The sequence below is a fragment of the Ictidomys tridecemlineatus genome, chromosome 1 (genome assembly GCF_052094955.1).
Source record: "Ictidomys tridecemlineatus isolate mIctTri1 chromosome 1, mIctTri1.hap1, whole genome shotgun sequence".
Classification (NCBI taxonomy): Eukaryota; Metazoa; Chordata; class Mammalia; order Rodentia; family Sciuridae; genus Ictidomys; species Ictidomys tridecemlineatus.
In genome coordinates this window covers 215,987,234-216,009,589 of record NC_135477.1, presented here as the reverse complement: position 1 = coordinate 216,009,589, position 22,356 = coordinate 215,987,234, and the positions used below count along the sequence as shown (strand labels likewise).

Sequence of the window (22,356 nt, the reverse complement as noted above, 5' to 3'; positions counted from 1 at the left end):
GAGTTGTCAGCCTGAGGCAAGGACTATAGGTTCTCCTTCTTTCTAACCCTTGAGCTTCTAGCTATTGCTGGATCTTGAGTAGGAAATCAATAAATATAAGAATTAATTATCTTCATTGATGACAATGCTTTGCACCTAATAAATGCTCTAAGATGATTTGTTGCTTGTTCGTTATTTTGGTGGTAAGGAGTTGGGTGGGGGAGCACCGGATTAAAAACTATTACTTATTCAATCCAAAATATAACTTTGAATTCTTCTGTTGCACTTTTACCTAATTATGCTAAACACTAGTGGGAGTGAGGGAGAAAGAGAAAGGAATGAGTTCACAATACTTATGGAAAAAAAGTCTTGCTGTCACAGACTTTTCTCCTTGGTCTGGAAACTTCTTGGTTTCCTAGGGTGCAGCTGACTGCTCTCTGCAACTAAAAAATCTCTCAAAGGGCCTGGTCCAGTTAGGTCACACAAAGCTAGGCTTATTATTTAGAGAGCACACAATGCCCCCTCACATGGGGCATGGAGAGGAAAGAATTTTTTTTTTTTTTTTTTTTTTTAAAGCCAATTCCAGTCCCCTGGAGCTGCAAACTGCCCTCAGGGCAAAGAGGCCTGCAGAATAATTGGGAGGAGTCTGGCAGGAGGGAGGCGAGGTAAGTTGAGCTGCATTTCCTTCTATACCGCCAACATGCCACTTTTTAAGCCTTCCCCTCTGGGACAAACCTGTGTGTCAAGATAAACAATTAAATAATAAGCAAAGGCCCAATCAGGACAACTGTGGCTTTGGCCCTGGAAAATAACCCCCAGAAACAGCAGCCCCGTCTGTTGCTGCTGAGGAGCTGGTTTCCCTGATTCTGAGAGAGAACTGGGTCAGCGAGGAGATACTGTCTGCTTAGAAGATGATTCGGTCTCCTAAACTTGGCAGGTTTATGCTTTTTCAGGATAATAAGGTGAAAAATGACCTCACCTTATCCCTCTATCAAAGCAGGGCTCAACTGCCTGAGGAATTCCTAATATATTTGTGGGTGATGTGTTTAGAGATGGGATGAGAGAGGATCCAGAGGCCAGACCCCAAATGGTTGTGAGAGGTGGTTCCTGCCAGGAAGACAAGACCATTAGATGGGATGCCTCCCATATGAGAGGGCCTGCAAAAAAGGAGCCTGAACTGCCTCATCTCTGAAGGGTCTTCCAGTGCTTCTACACCATCACGCCTCAGCTGTCAAGGCCAAGGGATGATCATGCAAACATGGGATGGTCACATAATTCTGAACTAGCATATAAGGGTTGAACTTGACTAAGGGACATTTTTTTTTGTTGCTGTTTGGGTAGTACTGGGGAGCAAACCCAGGGCCTCCCACATGCTAGCAAGCATTCTTTCCACCCCTTTTTAAAAATTTTATTTCGAGACAGAGTCTTGCTAGTTGCTCAGGCTAGCTTTGAACTTGTGATCCTCCTGCCTTAGTCTCCTGAGTAGCGGCGATCACGGGTGTGTGCCACCACACCTGACCTAAGGGACTATTTTTAGGGAAATGGAGGAAGCACTATTTATGTAACATGTTAGCAGAGCATAACATTTGTGGCATCAGGAGATGGTATGGAGGGACAGACACTATATAGTTATAATGTCCCATCTCTCTGTGAGTAGGCCAGCAGAATCTGGGAATCATGCTGGCTGAGGTGGCATGTTCAGAGTTCAGAACTAATTCTGATAACAGAGCCATGTGGTACCCAGGACAGAGCCATTTGGTGTCTAGGACAAGGAGACCAGGACAGGTAACTAAGATTGTATAAGAGAAGAAGGGTGAGCAGGTGAGTGAATGCTCTAGGGCCTCTGGGCTTACACAAGCAAATGTGAACAGGAGCATGGGTTAGAAAGCACGGTTTGAAGGGTTGCTTTGGTCAGCTGTGTACTCTGAGGGATGGAGGCCATAGTGTAGGAGTGGAAGTTCAAAAATGTTTTGGGATATTGTCTCCTCTAGAGAACCAGGCACACTCAATTTTAAGATGAACATATGAAGTGTGTCAGGCCATGGGCTGTACTTTGGGACCTTTGGCCATAGAATAGAGGATGATCTTTGAATCTGGCCTTGTATAATAACTCCTATGTCAGGCCAGCCCTGCCCTATGGAGAGCTTTTAAGAATATACTATATTTCCCCCATCTATGATTTTGATTTTGGTTTTGGAAGTTTATTTGTGGTCAACTGCAGCCAGAAAACATTAATAAAAAATTCCAGAAATAATCAATTCATAAGTTTTAAATTGTACACTGTTCTGAGTAAGCATGATGAAATCTTACACCATCCCGCTCCATTGCCACCTGGAACATAAATTGCCATCCCTTTGTCTACCTTTCCATGCTATATACCCTGCCTGCCTGTTAGTCACTTAGTAGCCTTCTAAGTTATCAGAATGTTATGGTATCATGATGCTTATGTTCAAGTAATTCTTATTTTTTTTTAATAATGGCCCAAAGCATAAGAGTAGTGATATTAGCAATTTGGATATGCCAAAGAGAGGTTGTGAAGTATTTGCTAGAAGTGAAGTCAAACAACAACAAGTGCTGGCGAGGATGTGGGGAAAAGGGTACACTTGTACATTGTTGGTGGGACTGCAAATTGGTGCAGCCAATTTGGAAAGCAGTATGGAGATTTCTTGGAAAGCTGGGAATGGAACAACCATTTGACCCAGCTATCCCCCTTCTCGGTCTATTCCCTAAAGACCTAAAAAGAGCATGCTACAGGGACACTGCTACATCGATGTTCATAGCAGCACAATTCACAATAGCAAGACTGTGGAACCAACCTAGATGCCCTTCAATAGACGAATGGATAAAAAAAATGTGGCATTTATACACAATGGAGTATTACTCTGCATTAAAAAATGACAAAATCATAGAATTTGGAGGGAAATGGATGGCATTAGAGCAGATTATGCTAAGCGAAGCTAGCCAAGCCCTAAAAAACAAATGCCAAATGTCTTCTTTGATATAAGGAGAGTAACTAAGAACAGACTAGGGAAGAAGAGCACGAGAAGAAGACCAACATTAAACAAGGAGGAGAGGTGGGAGGGAAGGGGAGAGAGAAGGGAAATTGCATGGAAATGGAAGGAGACCCTCAGGCTTATACAAAATTACATACAAGAGGAAGTGAGGGGAAAGGGAAAAATAATACAAGGGGGAGGAATGAATTACAGTAGTGGGGGTGGAGAGAGAAGAGAGGAGGGGAGGGGAGGGGGGATAGTAGAGGATAGGAAAGGCAGCAGAATACAACAGACATGAGTATATCAATATGTAAATCAATGGAAGTGTAACTGATGTGATTCTGCAAGCTGTATACGGGGTAAAATGGGAGTTCATAACCCACTTGAATCAAAATGTGAAATATGATATATCAAGAACTATGTAATGTTTTGAACAACTAACAATAAAAAAAAGAAAAAGTAAAAGTACAATCAGATATTTGGACATAGGTATAGAGAGTGTGTGAGAGAAAACAAACATTTATGTAATGTTTATTACAAGATATTTTGTTATAATTGCTCTATTTTATTATTAGTATTATTGTTGTTAATCATTAACTGTGCTTAATTTATACATTAAACTGTATCATATGTATGAAAAACATGGTATATGGAGGGTTGGTACTACCCATGCTTTATGCATCTACTGGGGGGTCTTAGAACACATCTTTCATGGACAAGGGGGGCATCACTGTGCATCTGCCTACATTCTTGCTGGAAGCAGGTATAAATAGTCTGAGGGCTCCACCTTACAGGGTCCCCTTATCCACCAGGATGTCCCAAAGTTATAGAAATCCAACTTTGAGAAGCCCAGTGGGGGTCTGTGTGTTGAATAAGAGCCAAGGGAAATACAGTATTTAGTTACTATGATAGATGGAGTTGCCAAATTTAACAAATATAACTAAAAGCTGCTTAGTTAAATTTGAATTTCAGAAAAGCTTGTCATATTATTATGCATAACTTCTTAATGAATAAATTTTTCAATATACATCTATTCCAGATACTGCATGGGACATATGTATATTGAAAGTTATTTGTTCTTTTGAATGAAGCTTGACTTTACCTGGGCATCCTGTGGTATATCTAGCCCCCTTCTGTAGGCCAGGCCCATACAGAATGAGTTGGTCAGCACAAACTCAGGTTTCAGGCCAAAGCAAATCACGCAGGTATCTTCCCTCTACTTGACCTCTGCTAAGCGTCTGTTTTTAAGGCCAGATCCCAGATCAGCAGAACATTTGCCATCAAACATACTTTGAATTTTAATTTATAATCGGCTCATTAAAGTGCCACCTACCAGTGAGCCTCAAATAGCCTGATAACTACATATAACTAGAGCTGCTGTGCAGACAGAGACGGAGCCCAATGCAGGCACAATGCACAAAATTCTGTAGTTTGCCTGTGGCTTCCCAAAAGCTTGCAGATATTTCTGTCTTCTGAGCATTCTATAGAGAAACCCACTGAGGGAGAAAGCAATGACTTGGCTCTCACTGGGCCAGAAATTCCATGGCTGAAATGACCCAGGGGTAGCAGGCAGGTTTGACAATCTGTCAGTTTCTGGATAGAGTTACTCGTCAATCACTCATTCCTGCTAAATTGCAGAAACTCCTTTTCTTTAAATCAAACTTTCTTGGCTCATGATGCAGGTTAAGCCCAGTTTCTGGTATGTGTACTGGGAACTGGTACTAGCCTGTCCACCTGGTCATGGAAAGCCACTAAATGAGCCTTTACTCTGGGTATCTTTGGCCCAGCATTTTTCTTCCATTTAAGACTTCATTGCTGGGGTTGTTTTATGTAAAAAGATAAGAAAACAAGTAAAACTTGGTCTTGCTCTATGGAGATAAAAACAAAGTAGTATTTTATTCAAGAAGAATGTGTGTAATAACAGTAATCTGAAAATAATGATATCTATAAGGTCCTTGGCAAAGCTACCCAGGAAAAGAAAAACAATAGATGTGTAAGCTTCAGTGAGTCATAACACCACCTTTCAACATTAAAAGGCCCTGAATCAGATTCAGATGAACGGGTTTCATCAGCTCTGAACTTAGCTGTACGCATTCATTTTTATTCCTAGCACCAACATACATCCTCTGCATAAGGGCAAGGCATTGGCTCCCCTTCAAAACACTCGACCGTGCAGAGGAGGAATGAAAAGGATTCCTCGTCAGTTTTTCAATGTCTAAACACAAAAATAGCTCTGCCCTGAGCTGCCCAGCAGGCTTCCCTTCCTGTCTGAGCATCACAGAGAATTGTTGGCTAGACCAGTGTTCACCAAAGGTGATCTGTGAACCACAAGTATGAGAATCATATGAAAGTTGATTGAAAATGCAGATTTCTGGGACTCACCAGAGACCTAGCAAATTGGATCTCCCAAATAGAACCCAGGAGTCTGCATTTTTAATGACTCCATATCCCAAGAATTCTTAAGTAGGGTTTAAGGGCTACTAGGTTGCCAGCCACCTGGCTGTCACCTTATCTTGTTGCCCGTATTGTTACTTGACTTTCTGTGTGTGTGTCTCTTCTTCCCAGGGCAAGGGAAATTACTTTTGTACCCTTTAGTGCTCAGTTCACTGCAGGTGTTCAAAAACAGTATTTATTGAATGAAGGACCTGAAATAATTTCCCTTTGTTTGGAGATTGTTCAGAATAAAACTTTTGTCCCAGAAGATCGGATCATGAATTCGCCAGTTTGCTTTTGAGTCAGTGCTTTCTGCATGCCCCCTTTCTGTGTAAGACAGAGACAGAGAGAAAGAGAGAGAAAATTGCTTTCCTAACAAATATTTTGAGTCAAAGGCCAAAGGTCCCTATTTGTCCATAAAAGGATAAAAGGACAAGAAGGGCCACATTGCTGAGCCACATTGTCTGACCCAGAAGGTAGAAGCAGTCTTTGTTCTTTCCAAGAAGTACTATTGCAAAAAATTCATGAAGCTTTCAGGGTGCGGGAGGTGAGGGGGACAAGGTGTGCATGGTACGTTGAGGGAGTGCCAAAAGCCCACTTGACCAGTGGACCTGGCTCTCTGGTCTGTCTCAAACTGTACAAATAAAGTCAAAGTACAGCTCAATTTATCAGACTGTTGGACCCTGGAGCAGGGCATGTTGTCAGGAGTGTTTTGAAGGGGTAGAAAGCCTGCGGAGGTGGCACAGTGGGAGGGCAGGCTTGAAGGGAAGGGAGGCCAGTGCTGGGACTCTTGAGGGGAGGTCCAGTGGGAAAGCAGAGGTCCCTAGAGAGGGCAGTGAGTGGAGGGCCTTTGGGACAAGCATCTCCTCTTCCCTCATCTTGCTCAGCTGCTTCTGAGGCCAAAGGTGGGATGAGGCTGCACCATGAATGTGAAGATGGGCACATCAGGAATGAGTGAGTGGAAAGTGGAGGCTGGACCACTGAGCTCTAGAGTCTTAGGGCCGGATTCAGCCTCACTTAGCTCAGCCTTCTCTAGAGTTCAGAGTTGGACACATCTTCTCCTGAAGGTCTTGTTTGAGGAGACCTGGGATCCAGATGGAAGGCTCCCTGCCTCCCAGTCAATGCAGGGATTAGAAAGCATGTGCATAGACTGAGCCCTAATCCACCTGCTTGAGATTTTCCATCCTTTGCTCATAGTCCTCCTCTCTCCTCCTTTTTCCCAACTCCACTTCTTAACATGTATTCTCACTCTCCAAGAGCGCTCTTGTGTCCTCCCCACATTGTCTCTCCTGCAGATTGAGCACCCCGAGTTACTGGCACCTGTCCTGTGACTTGGTCACCTCCCTTCTCTTTCTTCTGTTCATTGACTTGATAGTCCCCAGTTCTTCTGTCCCCCAATGAGGCTTCTCATGATTCTATCAGTGGAATCCTCATCTTCTCAGATAGCCAGGCGTGAGCAATGGAACTCAGCCTTGCCTTCTTCTTCTTTTTTTTTTTCCTCTCTCTCTTACCATGAAGCTGTTGGGAAGTGTGTGTGTGTGTGTGTGTGTGTGTGTGTGTGTGTGTGTGTGTGTAATTCTCCATGGCATTTTTACATGTCTGTGACAGTTTTTGTCTTGGAGGAGTCACCGAGGCAGAAAGAGGAAATGGACATGGTGTCAGTTTGAGGTGGGTCACATTGGCAGCTGGACTTGGTCAAGGGGAGTCTGCACTCCCACTGAACTTCCCGCCATGGCTGAGGTTGAAGTCAGAGGAGGGCCGAGGCAAGGTGGTGTGAGGCTCCAAAAGCGCTATCTATGCAGAATCTCTTGAAACCTTGCCAGAATGTGTTTTCCATTGCCCTCAGATGAGTTTAGACTCCTTATTTGGGGAAGTCCAGGCCCTTCCTGCCTGGTTCTATATCCCTCTAGCACCTCTCCCCGACTCCTTGAAGAGCACTGCTCTCCAGATATTCTGAGCAACATTTTGGCCAACCTGAGTGCCCAGTGTTCTTCTCTTAGAGCCTTATTCACTAAGATGTTTGGTTTGGTCCTTTTGGCAATACATATTCAGCAGAGCTTCTGGAAGTGTGGGGGCAAGAATTACTTGATCAGATTTATAATTCAGAATGATCAAGCTGTTGGAGGAAATGAAAAGGAAGTGAAGCAGGGGAGGAAGTTCTCTGTGTTGGGTTCTTATGAGGTGATGAGGGGACCATGGTGGTGAAATGACCTCATTATCAGGCGAGAGGACTCTGGCTGCAGGAGAAGGTGTGCATTTTTGAGTGCCTGGTCAGGGGTGATAGCATGGGAAGAATCAAAGATGGGGCCCCAGTTTCTAGCCTGGGCAGATGGGAATTGTGAGTGCCGTTCACTGACACAGAGGTTAAGGAACAAAACGCATTCCTTGGTGTGAGAGATGATGAATTAATTTAGATTCTGAGTTTGTGGTCACTTTGGAATATTTAAGTAGAATTTCCTTCAAGTCTGTCCACAGAGAACTAGCTTGGAGCTATAGATTTTGGAGTCATTATAGAATGTAAATGACCAAGCCCAGAGAATGTGTGTGAGGGACAGGAGAGCCTTGGACAGAATTCCACGGAACACCAGTATTTCCAAGATGGTGCCCATAGAGAGGCTGAGGAGGAGCGGGCAGTCAGAAAGGCAGGGGAAGACAGGAGGCAGGTGGGGCCATGTGAGTCCAGAGAAGAGACTATTTGAGGGACTGGTGCACAGTGGCCAGTGCCACTGAAAGTTCAAGTGCCGTTAAGGCAAAGAGGAGTTAGATGGCTTTGGTAGCAAGTTGGTTGTTGGTGGTGTGGACAAGCATCTTCCATGAGTGGTGTGATCAGAAGCTACATGCAGTGGGTTGAAGGATGAATAGGAGTCAAGGAGGTGGGAAAAGAGTGGACACATTTTGTTTTTAACAGAGGGAGTGAAGGGAAGGGAGGGGGTATGGGAGTAGGAAGCATAGTGAATGAATAGGACATTAATACCCTATGTTCATGTATGATTACATGACTTGTGTGATTCTACATCATGTACAACCAGAAGAATGAGAAGTAATACTCCATTTGTGTATGATGTGTCAAAATGTCTTCTATTGTCATGTATAACTAATTAGAACAAATAAAAAAATTAAATAAGTTCATTTGTAAAATAGGGTAAAGACAGGTTGCTTAAGTGGAAGGTGAGCTTGAGAGTTAAAAAATGACGTTGGGACACACTGAAACGTGGGTTTTTGTTGACCTTCTGGGGGAGAGGATGGAATGATCCATGTAGTCAAAAGGCATCTGAGGAGGTGGTGGAATGCAGGGATGGGGTGCACAGGAGCCTGGCCCAGGGGCAGACAACCCTGCTATGGTCACAATAGTAGAGCAAGGGGAAGAACTGGAGAGGTTCGGGGGGTGCAGGGGGTGCAGGGAGTTGCAAAGTTCCCATCTGGTCACTTATTCACTTTAAGAAGAAGGAAACAAGGTCCACTGATGACCTGGTTTGAGGATCCTAGAGAAGGTTTCAATAGCTGTGTTGGGGAGCCAGAGGGATGGTTTGACTTTCAGTGACCTTCCTATTGTCTTTAAGTCCTCTCTGTCTCTCTCATGTTCTCCCTACTTGTCTGTGCCTCCCTTGTGGGCTTACCACTCTCCGACTCTGCTCTTGTTGGTGAGCCTCTCATCTCCCCTCTGGAAGTTCCAGAAGGTGGGCTTTGTCTTCCTGTTCCTTGCAGTCCTGTGAGGTTGCATTGCCCACAGAAGGGGATCCCGCAATCGTTTCTAGAATAAGTCAGTGAGCGTGGCTTGACCTTGCAGGAGCAGTGGGGCACTTATTCTGTGATGCAGTCGATATTTATTCGAAGGCAGGGATATATCCACGGTGCTCTGAGGGCAAGAAACATTGTTATTTAGTAGCTGGAGATACAGATTTAGGAGTCATTAGAGTTTATAAATGGCCAAGTCCAGAGAAATTTGACCCTGATGTTCTATTCTCATTTAGATACTCCACAGTTCCTCACAGCCAACTATTGAATTCTGGGTCTTTCATTAAAATATATTCTGTAACTCCCATTAATTTCTTGAGGTGAAATTCATTGATAATATAATGCATCTTTACATATAATTTTAAAAATTTATGTAGTGTCCTAATGGTAATAAAGAGGAGAAATGAAAGAAAGTAATTTAAAAGAATACTTTTCCCACTGCTCAGGCCTACTGGATCTAGAAGAGAACTTCTCAAATTTTTATGTGCACAAGAATCCTTTGGAGATAGTATTGAAGTGCAGACTCAGATTTGGGGTTCTGGAGAGGAGATCCTTCCCTCTAGCAAGCTCCACCACGATGTTGGAGAGCTTCTGGTCTGTGGACCACCCTCTAGTAGTGAGGAACTAGGAAGCACATGATGCTTTGCTCTTCTTGTAATGAATACATGTAGACCCAAGAGGAGTGAAATACATTTAACTGAATATTACTATCTTAAGAACTGACATTTTGAAATACAACATATATATGTAATCATTGTGAATGCGACAGTTTCAAAGACAAATTTATACAGAGGTGTCTTATGGGTCACTCAAATTCCATGATATGACTTTTAGAAATGACAATAAACCCTAGGGAAAGTCTTAAAGAAAACAAAGTACATCTTTCACCAACTTCCACTATAGTTTCATTATTAGGCAATTGAGTATTTAACGAAACTGCAAAACAAAAAAAATGTTTTTATGTGCAAAACGTAGTTTGGTGCCAGTCTCAGGAAACTGAGTAGGGTTTTCATTTATGTCAGTCTCTAGTTGGACTTTAAAGTCATGTGGGACACTGGGCAATACTTGCAGAAGGTCCAGAGCTCTGTCTCTGCCCAATAAATGCAGTTTATTAATTCCCTTCACCTTTGATTGCATTATCTGTACACGAGGACATTACCTCTGTCAAGGACACAGGGGAGATTTTGGTACATTGTGAGGTCCTAAACAGGTTATACTCAGGTACACGAGTATCTGTGACATGCTTCCCAATCATGGAAGCAACTGGAAACATCCCTCAAGCCTGTACTATACCTCGCTGAGAACCACTAACCTAGAGGAACTGAGAAAGAAGAGCAACCACAGGTGAAAGCTTCGAGAAACACACTTCATCAGAGCCTACTGCTATGAGCAGAAGGTGCATTTGCCTGGAAGGAGCCACAGACAGACTGCATCCACTCAACCACATTTACAAGCATGTGACTGCTGAGCGGACACAAATGGCTCATGTCACAGACCCATTCTGTACCACAGAGACAGAAGCAACACACTTTCTCTTGACAAGGCTGGGGATATAATTATGCATCTTTCTAGGTACAAATTAGTGCCACAATGTTTCTACCAAAGCTATCAAGTGAGACTGAGGTGGTGGCCTGTAGTTCTTGCTAGTAGGGAGGGAAGGGGGGGGAGTAGCTGAGGTGGGCCTAGCTCCTCCTAGGTGCTGTGGTTCCTTTTTCTTCATCACTGGATGCCAGGCTTTTTGTGCTTCCTCTATTCATGTTTTCCCTTTTGTAGTTTCTAGAAACCCATTCAGGTCTCAGGCTCTGTAGATAGTTCTCTGTGCCCGGGATGTACTTCTCCTTTCTTGTCTGAGTAACTCTTGTTGTCTTTCCTATCTGGGTAATAACCCTTCCTCAGAGAAGCCTTCCCCAACCTCAAGCTGGGCCGGATAGCCCCTCCTTTGATGCCCTCGTGCCACCCTGTACTTGTTCTTTATGGTGCCCACCACACTGTTACCAAGTCATGATTTGTTCTTAAAGTTTGCTTTTCCTTCTGCATGAAAACTCTCTAAGGGCAGAGACCTTGTCTGTCTGGTTGACCACTTGAATCTCAGGACACAGTGCTTGACACCAAGCAGACACTCGGTACTCATTGGATGAGTGTGTGAGCCAAAGGGAAGGCCAGAAGTCTGTGTTGGTTAATCAAACTCAACTGACAAATGCAGTGAGGCACGAGTGAGTTCCTCTGCAAGACACAGGAAGCTGGGAATGTGAAGTTGGCTGGCCAGCAAATTGCTGTCTGACTGCCAGCAATTCCGCTAGGTGTGTTTGTGTGTATCACACACAGCAACTGTACAGCAGCTGCCTCTGAGCACAGGAGATGGAGATGTGCAGGGTGAGGGTGCCTGCAGGGGGCCAGGGCCAGTACACCTGCTGGAGAGTCGGGAGGAACATTTCTACTTTTTCCCTGCTGGGGAGTGAATTTATACTAAAACAAGGTCTTGGTTTTCTTTCCCTTGTCCACTGTTTCTGGACTTTGGAGAAGCTTATTAATTCCCTTCACCTTTGATTGCATTATCTGTACACGAGGACATTACCTATCTCAAGGACTGGCTAAGAGGCTTAATACAGGGGAGTCAAAGGAAGATTTTTTTGTACATTGTGAAGTCCTAAACAGGTTATACTCAGATACACAAGTGGCTGTGACTTACGTTGTGTCCCACACAGGTTACTTCACATTGTTTGTGATACACCAGGAAACACTGGGGACAGCCTACCTGAGCTGCATGCCCTTGTTCAGCAACTCTACCCTGAAACTCTCAGCAAATACTGAGGAACAACTGTGTGCCAGGAACTCTTCCAGACCCTGGGTGCACAAAGACATGCAGGTGGGGCTCAGCTCAAGCGGCAGACTATGGTTGGGGGAGGGGCCGAGCAGGCTCTTTAGCTGGGGTGGTCAGGGAGGTTGTGGCAATGGAGCAGAGATCAGAACAAAGTGAGCCAATGAGCCATGCAGAAAATTACCAGGATCTCTATGAGGTTATTTAATTTAATTCTTTCCATAATCCTGAAAGGCAGATATTTTTACAGTAGCGGAAATAGAAGCATGGAAATGGAGTGACGCGTCCATGGTGATGGAGCTGGAGTGCAGGGATGGGTGCTCCTCCCTCCGACCGCTCTCCACCTGCCCGCCTGCTGCTTCCCTTCTTCATGATCTTTTCTTGGCTACATGATCCTTTCTTCAGTTTTCTTTTTCTTTCTCTTAAAAATGGACAAAAAGGAGAACAAGTCATGACCCCGGCAATTTGATATGCACATACTGTCACTGAGGATGCTGATTTTTAAACTCTAAAGCTCATCTCATATGCATCCTTTCCCCCACATCTCACTGGACATCTTCTTAGCCTGGGGGGACGCCTCTTGCTGTGGGGGCTCCTCTCTGCTCTCTCTGCTTCTAGTTCATTGTCTAGGCAGAAGCGAGGGTGAATTAGATCATGCCACTCTGTGCTGAAATCCTCCAGGGGCTTCCACTTGCACTTGGAATAAAATTCACCTTTTTGTCCTGACCTCCAACCCAGCACCATCTAGCCCTTGCTCACTCTTCTAGCCTCACCTTGTCACACCTGCCCTGTTGTCATTGTCCCTCCCATTCAGGTCTTGTTTCAATTCTTCTGGCATGTCATGCTCTTCCCCAACTCTGTACCTAACTTTTCTTCATTATAGAGGCTTCAAATTAAGTGTAATTTGCTCATCCCACCTGAATTAAGTCTCTCCTGTAACTTCCTGTCAGACTCCAGAGCCGCTGGTAGACTAGGAAGCCACGAAGGCAGAGCGCGGTGTTTTAGGCAGACCCAAATATTACACTCTGGGTTTTCACGTGTATGAGTGTGTGTGTGTGTGTAATGCCTTCTCCTGTGGTGTAATCTGAGCCCAGAGATTTGCTTTGAATTGATGGACTATGGCAGAGGCGATAGAATGTTACTTCTGTATCGAAGTTTCAAATGACTGTGACCTTTGTTTAACAGGCTGTCTTTTGCATTCTTGGCTTGGATACTTTGATGAAAATTGCTTCTATATCCACATGACAAGGAACTGGGGGTGGCTTTTGGTCAACATCCATTGAGGAACTTGGCCTCTTAGTACAATAGCCCTCAAGAATCTGAGGGTTTAGAGCTCAGCTTCCAAGTAGGTCCTTCTCCAGACGAGCCTTCAGAAGACACCACAAACTCTGAGCTGATCCATTGATTGTGGCCTTGTGAGAGAATGTGAGGACCTAGCTAACCCATTTGTGTTTTCTGACCTACAGAAGCTGTGAGATGATGAATGTGTGTTGTAAGTTGCTAATTTAGAGTATGTTGTTATGCGACAATGGATAACTAGGCTGTCTGAACTTCCATTTGTAAACATTTATTGAATAAATTAGAGAATGATTGACTTTGTCATGCCCTTAACCTCCTGAACACCATTGGGAAAGCAAGTGCCCAGAAGTACCAAGATCAATCATATTATCTTGCAGGCTGCATAGAAAACCCAGAATAGAAGGCCTGCTGACTTCCTGAAAAGCTAGTTTTGAGAAAATGAACTTACCTTTGATCTTACCTTTCTCAAAACCACCTCTTCCTCTTGCTAAGATCCAATGTTCTTGAGATGGATTTCATCAGCCAAAGTGAACCTTTTCTGACAACTCATGAGTTTTTCAACTGGACAAGCAACTCTTCCTCCTTTTCCTTGGTTATCATTGATGCCATACTTTTATGGCAAAACCTCTAAGACGAATAATTCATGGCTTATGAGTACATTTCATGAGTATACAGGATGCCATATAAAATAACATAAATGTTTCCTAATAGAATTAATACACTTTCCAAGCAGTTCAGCTTGAGGCAATTATTGCACTTCCTGGGAGATACAAATTACTTTGCCCTCAGCCTCATGCCAAATAACCCCCCTAAGACACACACTAATTACCCAGATATACACTGCCTGCCATAGCTCATTGACTAATTGACAATCAGTTTAAAACTTCAGTAAAATATCTTAAAACTTAGGCTTCACATTTAGCAAGGAAACCAATTTTGTTTATCTCCTCATTTCGGTCTGCCTCATTGGCAAAGTTGTAGTATGGTTTGTGAGTAATGACTGAGCAGGCTTATTATAATGATCAATGGTAAAGGAATGGCATTCCATCATACCGTGTAGCATTTCCATCTCTCATTTCTGTGATTCTATTAAGAACAATTACCAATAATATATCCGTTAATGTGATACAAAAATAGAATGCAACCGTGTATGTAATCGTTATTGCTAATGTGGTCTGTTGAGCCTGGTGCACAGTTGTCACAATTCCTTTCTCATGCACTTCTCAGATGTGGCCTCTGTGTGCTCTATGCCCTTTGCATTCTGATCCAAGCACATGCACCCAAGGAGTTCACTCTGTACTTAATGCACATTCTTCCTGCCTCAAAAATAAGTTGTAGGCAAAAGCCAAATCCTTGGGAATCATTTCCTACTCTATCTTTGCTATGTACAAATGATGTTTAGACAGTTCATTTCTTTTAGAAGAAGAAGCTACAAGAGTCTTTCTAAATCTTGTTTCTAATCACCGTAATTATTCCAAGAGTTGACATAATATTATCCATCTTTGCTCTGAATTTTCTGGGATAACTCGATCATATAGCAAAATGCATCCAAATTTTAAATAAATGATTTATAATTAAATATCTGGGACATAACCCATTCACATGGTGGAAAGTGTCACAGGAGAGCAGAACAAATATACAAGCATAGGAGTATAGTCCTAGGAGGGGCAGTCATTGTGAGGTCATTGGACCAGCATTTCTATTAAAATTACATCTGGTTGCCACCACAGAATATCTAATCTGGAGAGGCTCGAACAGTTAGGGCATTATTTTCCACACAGATTAAGACCTGCCAAGGCAAGAAGTCAAGGGTTGGTGTTGTGGCTCTGTGATGGTCTCAGCCCACACCTTTGTTTTTCTGCTCTTTCATCCTTTGCTTATGACTCTTAACTGGGGAGGGACTGCCCAATCCATGCCTAACACATTCTTAGGAAGACACAGGCTCTACCCAGCCCTCAGCTCAGGTCTCAATAGCTAAAGCTGTGTCACATGGGTCAAACCTGGCTGCCAGCAATGTCTGGAAACTGCATTTGGCAGGGCTCAGTGCTGTCTTAGTAAATCAGGGTTATCTTAGCACAGGGTAAGTGGATTCTGGGGTGGGCAGTGCCACAGCTGGGGAAGTTCTGGGGAAGTTCGAAGAGAAGCTGCTAATGTGGAATGTGAGACAGGAGCAGTGAAGGGGCCCTTGGTGGAGTTACCGTGAGAGTCACTCTGGGAGAGAAGATCCCAGTGGCAGGTCTAGGAGATTGTGAGAAGGCTGCTCCAGGAAAATTTTGTTCAGAGAAGTTGGGGAAGGGTCAGCTCAGTGAGGTGTGTCCATTTCCTGGAGGAAACCCCCCTCCTCCCACCCCAACACACACACCCCTCATGTTCACTCCCTAGGCCACTTGGCTCATGCTAAAGTGGATTTTCCGATTAAAGAAAACAAAATCTTAAGGGGATCTGTTCTTTGCACTTTGACCTTTCCCCTAAGCCAGGGGTTCTCAACGTTGGCGACACACTAGAGTGACATAGGGGAAATTTTAAAAACTCCCCAAGGTCACATGCCAGACCAACAAATTAGGACTCTGGCAGTGGGGTCTGTGGTGTGCTGTACAAGTTTAATAACTAGCTCTCAAGGGAAGAAAAAATACTCATGTATTTATGCACATAAATTTATTATAAATATACTGATACAAAGGATGCCCAGCACCCAACTTACAAATGGTAATAAACTATACAGTATGATACTCTGACACCAAATGATCTTCAGCCAGTTGATTCTCACATGACATTTTTTGGGGGATTTTTGCTGAACTCTTGTGTGGGTAGTTAACCCATGGCTGCAATTTAACCATGATTTGACAAAGTCCGATGAATGCTTGGTTATTGTCCAGTTCAGTCACTGACTCACGAGTGTAGCTCTAACATGGATGTGGTTGATATTTTCATCTCCATTAACAAATAAGATGAGGGTAAGTCTATAGAGATGTATAGAAGCTCCTTTGTTCATCAACGACAGGAAAGACTTTTTTTTTAACCAATTAGATAATAGTTGTCAATACTAGAAGAGTATTCCCTCAATTTTCTGTGCTATTAACAGTTATAGACATGATAAAATTTTAAATTTGCTTTATTAACATTTTCCCCATCACTTTCATAAGTCTAGACCAGAGGTCGGCAAGTCTTAATAAAGGGCCAGCTAAATATTTTATGCTACGTGGACTCCAAATGCTCTTCTTTCTTGCTTTCCTCTCTTCTCCTCTAATCTTTTCTCCTCTCCCTTTTCTTCCCCTCTCCTCTTCCTCCCCCTTCCACTTCCTTCCTTTCTCCCCTTCCCTCCCCTTCTCTCTCTCTCTCTCTCTCTCTCTCTCTCTCTTATGATTCTTTAAAAATATAAAAACTTGTGGCTAACACAAAAAAAGACAGCTGGGTAGATTTGGGCTGTGATCTGTATGTAGTTTACCAACTCCCGATTTAGACAATCTAACAACACAATAAATCAAGCCCTGCTATACTGCATCTGCTAATTTCTGTGGTGTAACAATTCCATAAACTATGAATGTGGTAGCACTGAATCTGGAGTTGGGAAGGCATGTGTAACGACACATCATTATTTAGTGTTTCCACCACTCAGATGCAATAAACAGCCTCAAAAGCTTAGGGGGAATAAAATTATTATGAAGTGGTATGACTCGAGTATTTGTTCCCTTTATTTTTAATAAAACATTTAATTGTAAGCTTATATAATCTAATTTTTAATGATGGCTATGTTTAACAACCGACTGAAAATTCCTAGAAATTTTACTACTGTCTTTTGTGAGCTGCTAAGAACTGGCTTCAGCACATCAGTGGGTGGGATCCTGCATCTTTATTTTTCTTAAAGCTCTCTAGGGGGATTTCCATGTATGACCACTGCTCTCAGTACATCGGATCCCTCTATAACTGGAGCAGAGGCCTGGGGTGTGGTTTCCTTGCTTTCTTCCAAATCTATTGATCACATTTTCCAACGTCTCTGATTAAGCCATCAAAGTTTCTCTCTGCCTATCCCAGTTGATTCCTGACCTTGTCTTGCCTGAGTTATCACAGCCCGACCAGCCTGGCAAAACCTCTGTGGTCCTTTGTTCTAATTAACCACTCTCACTACTTTTCTGCCTGAACAATTTGCCAGCTTCAATCTTGAATATTTATTTGTAGCTCTTGGGCAGAATTCCCTAGCTTTCCTTCCTCCTGAAATTAGTGCCAGGCACATGATTGGTACATAATAGATATGAAGAGAATGTACCTCCCAGGGCAACCAGGTACCGTCAGGATTCCATGGCAGGGGACGCCAGGCCATGAAGTCTTCCATGGGACTCATTTGACTGATCTTAGGTCCATCTCCAGCCTGGCTCCTGTCCTGGACCTCAAGGCACCCAGCCCCTGCAGGCTTCCATGCCACCTGGCTGCTGAGTAGAGAGGTCTGTGGAGAATTGGAGAGCTGTGAGAGGAAGAGGTCTGAGAGTTCTCGTCTTTTCTTTCTGCTTTGGGCAGCATCTCTGGTGAGGCCAGATCATTTTCTAGGCTCCAGGAGCTGCTGTGATTTTGGCTCCGTAGGCATCCCTGGCTCTTGGGCTCTGGTACCCTCTCCTCTTCCCTTTGTCCCTCTAGTCCTAGGTAGTGGTTTCCTGTTGGTGCCAATATTTGTTTGGGTTGCTTTGCCATCCCTTTGTCTCTTCACTTCTTTCAACACCTGGCAACCAACCGCTCCCCTGTATTAAATCCTCGTTCCTCAGCTCTGTTAGTAGGAACCTGTCAGAATCAGCCTGAAGTGCTGGGCTAAGGGGTCTAGCCTCATGCTCAGGGTAGTTGGCATGGCTCCTCTGGAGGCTTTGAAGGAGGAACATGGTAGGATCAAATGGAATGCCTTCCTAAATGGGCTTTGAGGAAGGTTCATTTAGCAGAGATACTGGAGGTTTGAGGGGTATCCTAGGGACTTTGTAGGTAACCTTGGGAAGTCCATGAGTACTCTACAAATATGCAGAATTTTGTGTATATGTGTGTAAGTGATTCACATCACCCAAGAGAGAGCCCATAACTTTCATCCCATTCTCTGTGGGATTCCAAAATAGGTTAAGAACCATTGGACTAGAGGTGAGAAGGATTCTAGTTAGGAATCCAAGTGACTTAATATTTAGTCAGGGTCCAACAGGAAGTGAGCCCACCTGGGAGAGTACTGGTGGAGACTTTAAAGAAGTCTGGGCAGGGTTAGGTGAACAAATAAAAGAAATGGAGGCACCACATCTAGCAACAGTGGGGTGCTCTTAGCTCCTAGGACTACAGGGCCAATGGAGGAAAATGGGTGGGTGGGGGGTCTGGGGCAGTTGGAGCCGTGGAGAAGGGACCCCTTGGTGGAAGCAAAATTCTGGAAGGATGCAGCTTCTTTAAAGCAGGAGCAAAGCAGGAGGGCACACTCTGACCCTTTCTTTTACACTTTGATGACCATGAGAACCTCCTCTTGATTTGGAACCCAATTGGCAGCCAGCAGCATGTGGAGCCTGAGTGACGTGATCTGCAGGCCCAGAGCAGAATGTAGACATTTTGGTTTCAATATTAGGTATGTTCCAAAAGTTCATGTTTGAAACAATGCAAGAGGATTTAGAAGTGAAACGACTGAGTTATGAGAGCCTTAATCTGATCAGTGCATTAATCTACTGATGGGATGAACTGGTGGCTATAGACAGGTAGGGCGTTTGGCTGGAGGAGGTGGGTCCCTAGGGTGTGCCTTTGGGGTATATATTTTATTGAGTGGAGCTCTCTCTGCTTCCTGGTGCCAGGTTCCCAGCTGTTTTTCCCCCACAACACACTTCCGCCATGATCTTCTACCACACCTAGGGCCCATGGAATGGAGCCAGTCATCTACAGACCTAGACCTCTGAAACCGTGAGCCCCCAAATAAACTTTTCCTCCTCTAATTGTTCTTGTCAGGTCTTTTGGTCACAACCACAAAATAGCTGACTACAACAAGGTCGATGGATGGATGGGGACAGAGCACTGTAGGGGGGAATAACCAGCGCAGAGAGAACACACTGCTTAGAACTCCTAGAATTTTCCACAAGGGAATTGGCATAAATCATGTTTGGTGGCTCCTGGCACCACGACTCACAGTCTGATCTGGACTCTGCTTTTCATCAGACACTCCTAACTCACTTGGCCTTGCCTAGTAAAGCTAGATAAAGGGAAGCAAATATGCAGAGGATTTTATGGTGGTTGTTGATTTTATCCCGGCGCCGCCATTTACAAATTCTTTGACCTTGGAAGTCACAAAATGTGCCTGGGTCTCACCACAAGGTACGGAGGTTGGGTTCGATGTTCCTGAAGGTATCTTCTGGCTTGGCTGTTTTACAATGCTGAAGAGGGTCTTTGGCTTCTACCCTCATAGAGGCATTTAGTGTTCTGGCTCCTTCTAAGGAGGTGAGCACCTTCCCTTGCCTGTCGTCAGTGGAGACTTGAAGGCTAGAAAAGAGCAATGGCAACAATCTCCCTTGTCCCTCTGAGGAGCAGACTGTAGGTTATTAGCATTTTATCGACTTTGGCTCTGCTGTTGATTGTCAGGATTTATAGTGAAATGCTTTAATATGCATTTGTGTCTAAGTGCTACCCAAGCCAAAGGAGCACTAATTTTGTAGACGTATTTGCATTGTAGTCTGTGTTCCAGAGACACATCATGTAAAGAAACACGCCTGGCTACTCTGCTTACTTGGCTCTCGGAGGGAATTGAGGAGGGTTGCTGAAGGGAGCTGGCTTTTGTATGCATTTTGGAGCTTTAATTTTATTAGCTGATGCAAATGATCTGCTCCACAAATGTAAAACAAAAGGACAAGAAAATGATCCCTGTGTCAACATCAGAATGTCTGACTTAAAATCCCATTCAAACAACTCCCTAAAAATGATCAGACGCTGAATACATTATTTTTTCTGACTTTGACAAAACCAGCGTGCACAAAGAAGCAGCCCCATGAGGTTATGGATAAACCAACCGCGTTAAAACTTCAGCATTTTCATGTCAGTCACAGGTTTTCTTAAGGGCTAAGTCACTGTTTAAGGACTAATGTGTTTTGAGACAGAAAAAAAAAAAAACCACTCTATGTTATTAGGCAGAATCCCCTTTATGTACAGGGACTAGATCCGTTTGCCCCTGATTGTGTCCCCTGCTTTATTGTCCTACTTCAAACACGGGGCCCTGGGCGTCATCTCCAGGAAGGGCTGATTGAACTGTCGCCCTGACACTTGTCAGCTGTGGATAATACGGGTTTCAGTCCGTCATGCTCACACATAAATGAACCATGACAGAGATAGACTGTTGAATAGAAAAAGCAGTTTTACTGTGGATAACCTTTCTTGAATAAATGCAACAAATAATAAAGGTTGAAAAGGGGGGACATGTACCTTAGGAGAGTAGTGACGTTCAGAAGCAAATGGTTATTATCCTTTTGGGCCATCAAAAATTGCCCATTTATCAAAATATGTTATTGAAAGAAAAGGTAAAAGTGCTGTGATTATCATAAAAATGATGGCAGTTTCACCTACTTCATCTTCGGTGTAATATAACGTACGAAACCCAGCTACAGAGCACCAGGTTTGGAAAAAGGAGGCATTGTTTGTGTTCCAAATGGCATCCACAATTGTTCTTGGAAAATGGTGGCACACATCTTAATTAAAAGAGCAGGAGAAGAATCCTAAACTCTTTTTCCATGTCTTTAAAACATTTCTTTATTAAGAAGAAAATAAAGAACACCCAGCAGAAATCGTGGAAACTCTACATTTCAATCGACACAGTCCAAAGAATGATTCGAGTTTACAGGCCTGTAATTGGAACAAATTGGAAACAAAAGAAGAGCTCGTTGGAGCCACGTGATGTGGCCATGGTGCTGTGATGTACAGTATGCTAGAAAAAAATCATGTTTCTTTAAAGCAAAGCTAACTCCTCTGCAGGCTCCAAGCAATTTGCATAAATGTCTTTACCATGATTTTTTTTTATTTATGGGCCCTAAGTTTCTAATTAAATACTAATTAATACTATCACCAGAATTGTCTCCCATCCCCAGCTCTTCATAGCTTTGTCACTTTGATTAATGCACAGTCATTTATTAACTTATTTAACAAGCCGGGGTGCCTCATGACAAACTAGATTAAATTATCCTCATAACAGTCTCATTACTGAAAAAAAAAGAAAGAGAGTTTTAAACTTAATAAAAATTATCCTCAATAATGTTAAAGCTTTTTCACCATACCCTCAAAAGATAGAAATAGGTTTCTTGTTTGATTTATAATATATGGAGTTGTATAAAGCATCCATTAATAAAATTTATAAGTTCATTTAAGCTTGCACATTACAGTAGTGCTGTAGCCTTGGGTGCTTATTATTTAACTTTTGCTGTAGTTATGAAGATAATTAATGTCCTGACCAGACAGGGACTAAAATACCCACTAGAATGAGATAATTAGAGACATAAATAATGTTTAGGTTCTTGTGCGCTGCTTTTTAAATTAATTGTTTTGTTTTCTATCCAAACTTGATAAAGAAGAAAATAAGTTTACTAAGGAACTATACTAAGGAAGGTGAGATGTTTGTTTCAGTGGATTGGCAAGTGCTAGGAAGCCTGGCAGCTTCTGGGCTTGAAGGAGAGAGGGATGTGAGGGGACTCCATTCTTTCCAGTGGAAATGTTTAGCCCTTTTTGCTCTCTGCCTCCCTCTAGTGGTAAGGTCCTGGAGACACGCTCACCTTTAGTCAGCCTTAACTGTTAAGAGGAGGGAGGCAGAAATAGGAACTAAAGACTGTCAACACATTAAGTGGTGGGGTAAACGTGTCATCTCAGTCCCAGAGGAGAAGGAGAGCCCCAGAAGGAGCTCGAGGTGCCTATGGGAGCAAATCTTTCATGCTGACAAGGCAGATGCAGGAAGGAAGCTGTGGCTTGGGCCCTGCTGATTTCCAAATAAATATGCATGAGCATCTTAAAATGCGTGGAGCTCCCACCATCCTCTGGGCTGTTTGTTTAAACAGCTAGGCAGTATGTTTCAAGGGCATAGTCTTTCCTCATTTTTTGGTTTCTTGCTAAAATAGCACCCTCATTGAGCTC

At 43.4% G+C, this 22,356-nt stretch overlaps 1 long non-coding RNA gene across 1 annotated transcript in view; it reads left to right on the top strand.

The window, feature by feature from the left end:
- The first annotated feature begins 568 nt into the window (after positions 1-568).
- Positions 569-22,356, top strand: part of LOC110597590 (uncharacterized) — a 149,266-nt gene continuing 127,478 nt past the window's right edge. Inside the window, exon 1 of the long non-coding RNA XR_002483331.3 lies at positions 569-644. This is a non-coding gene — a long non-coding RNA (uncharacterized LOC110597590). The remainder of the gene's footprint in view (positions 645-22,356) is intronic.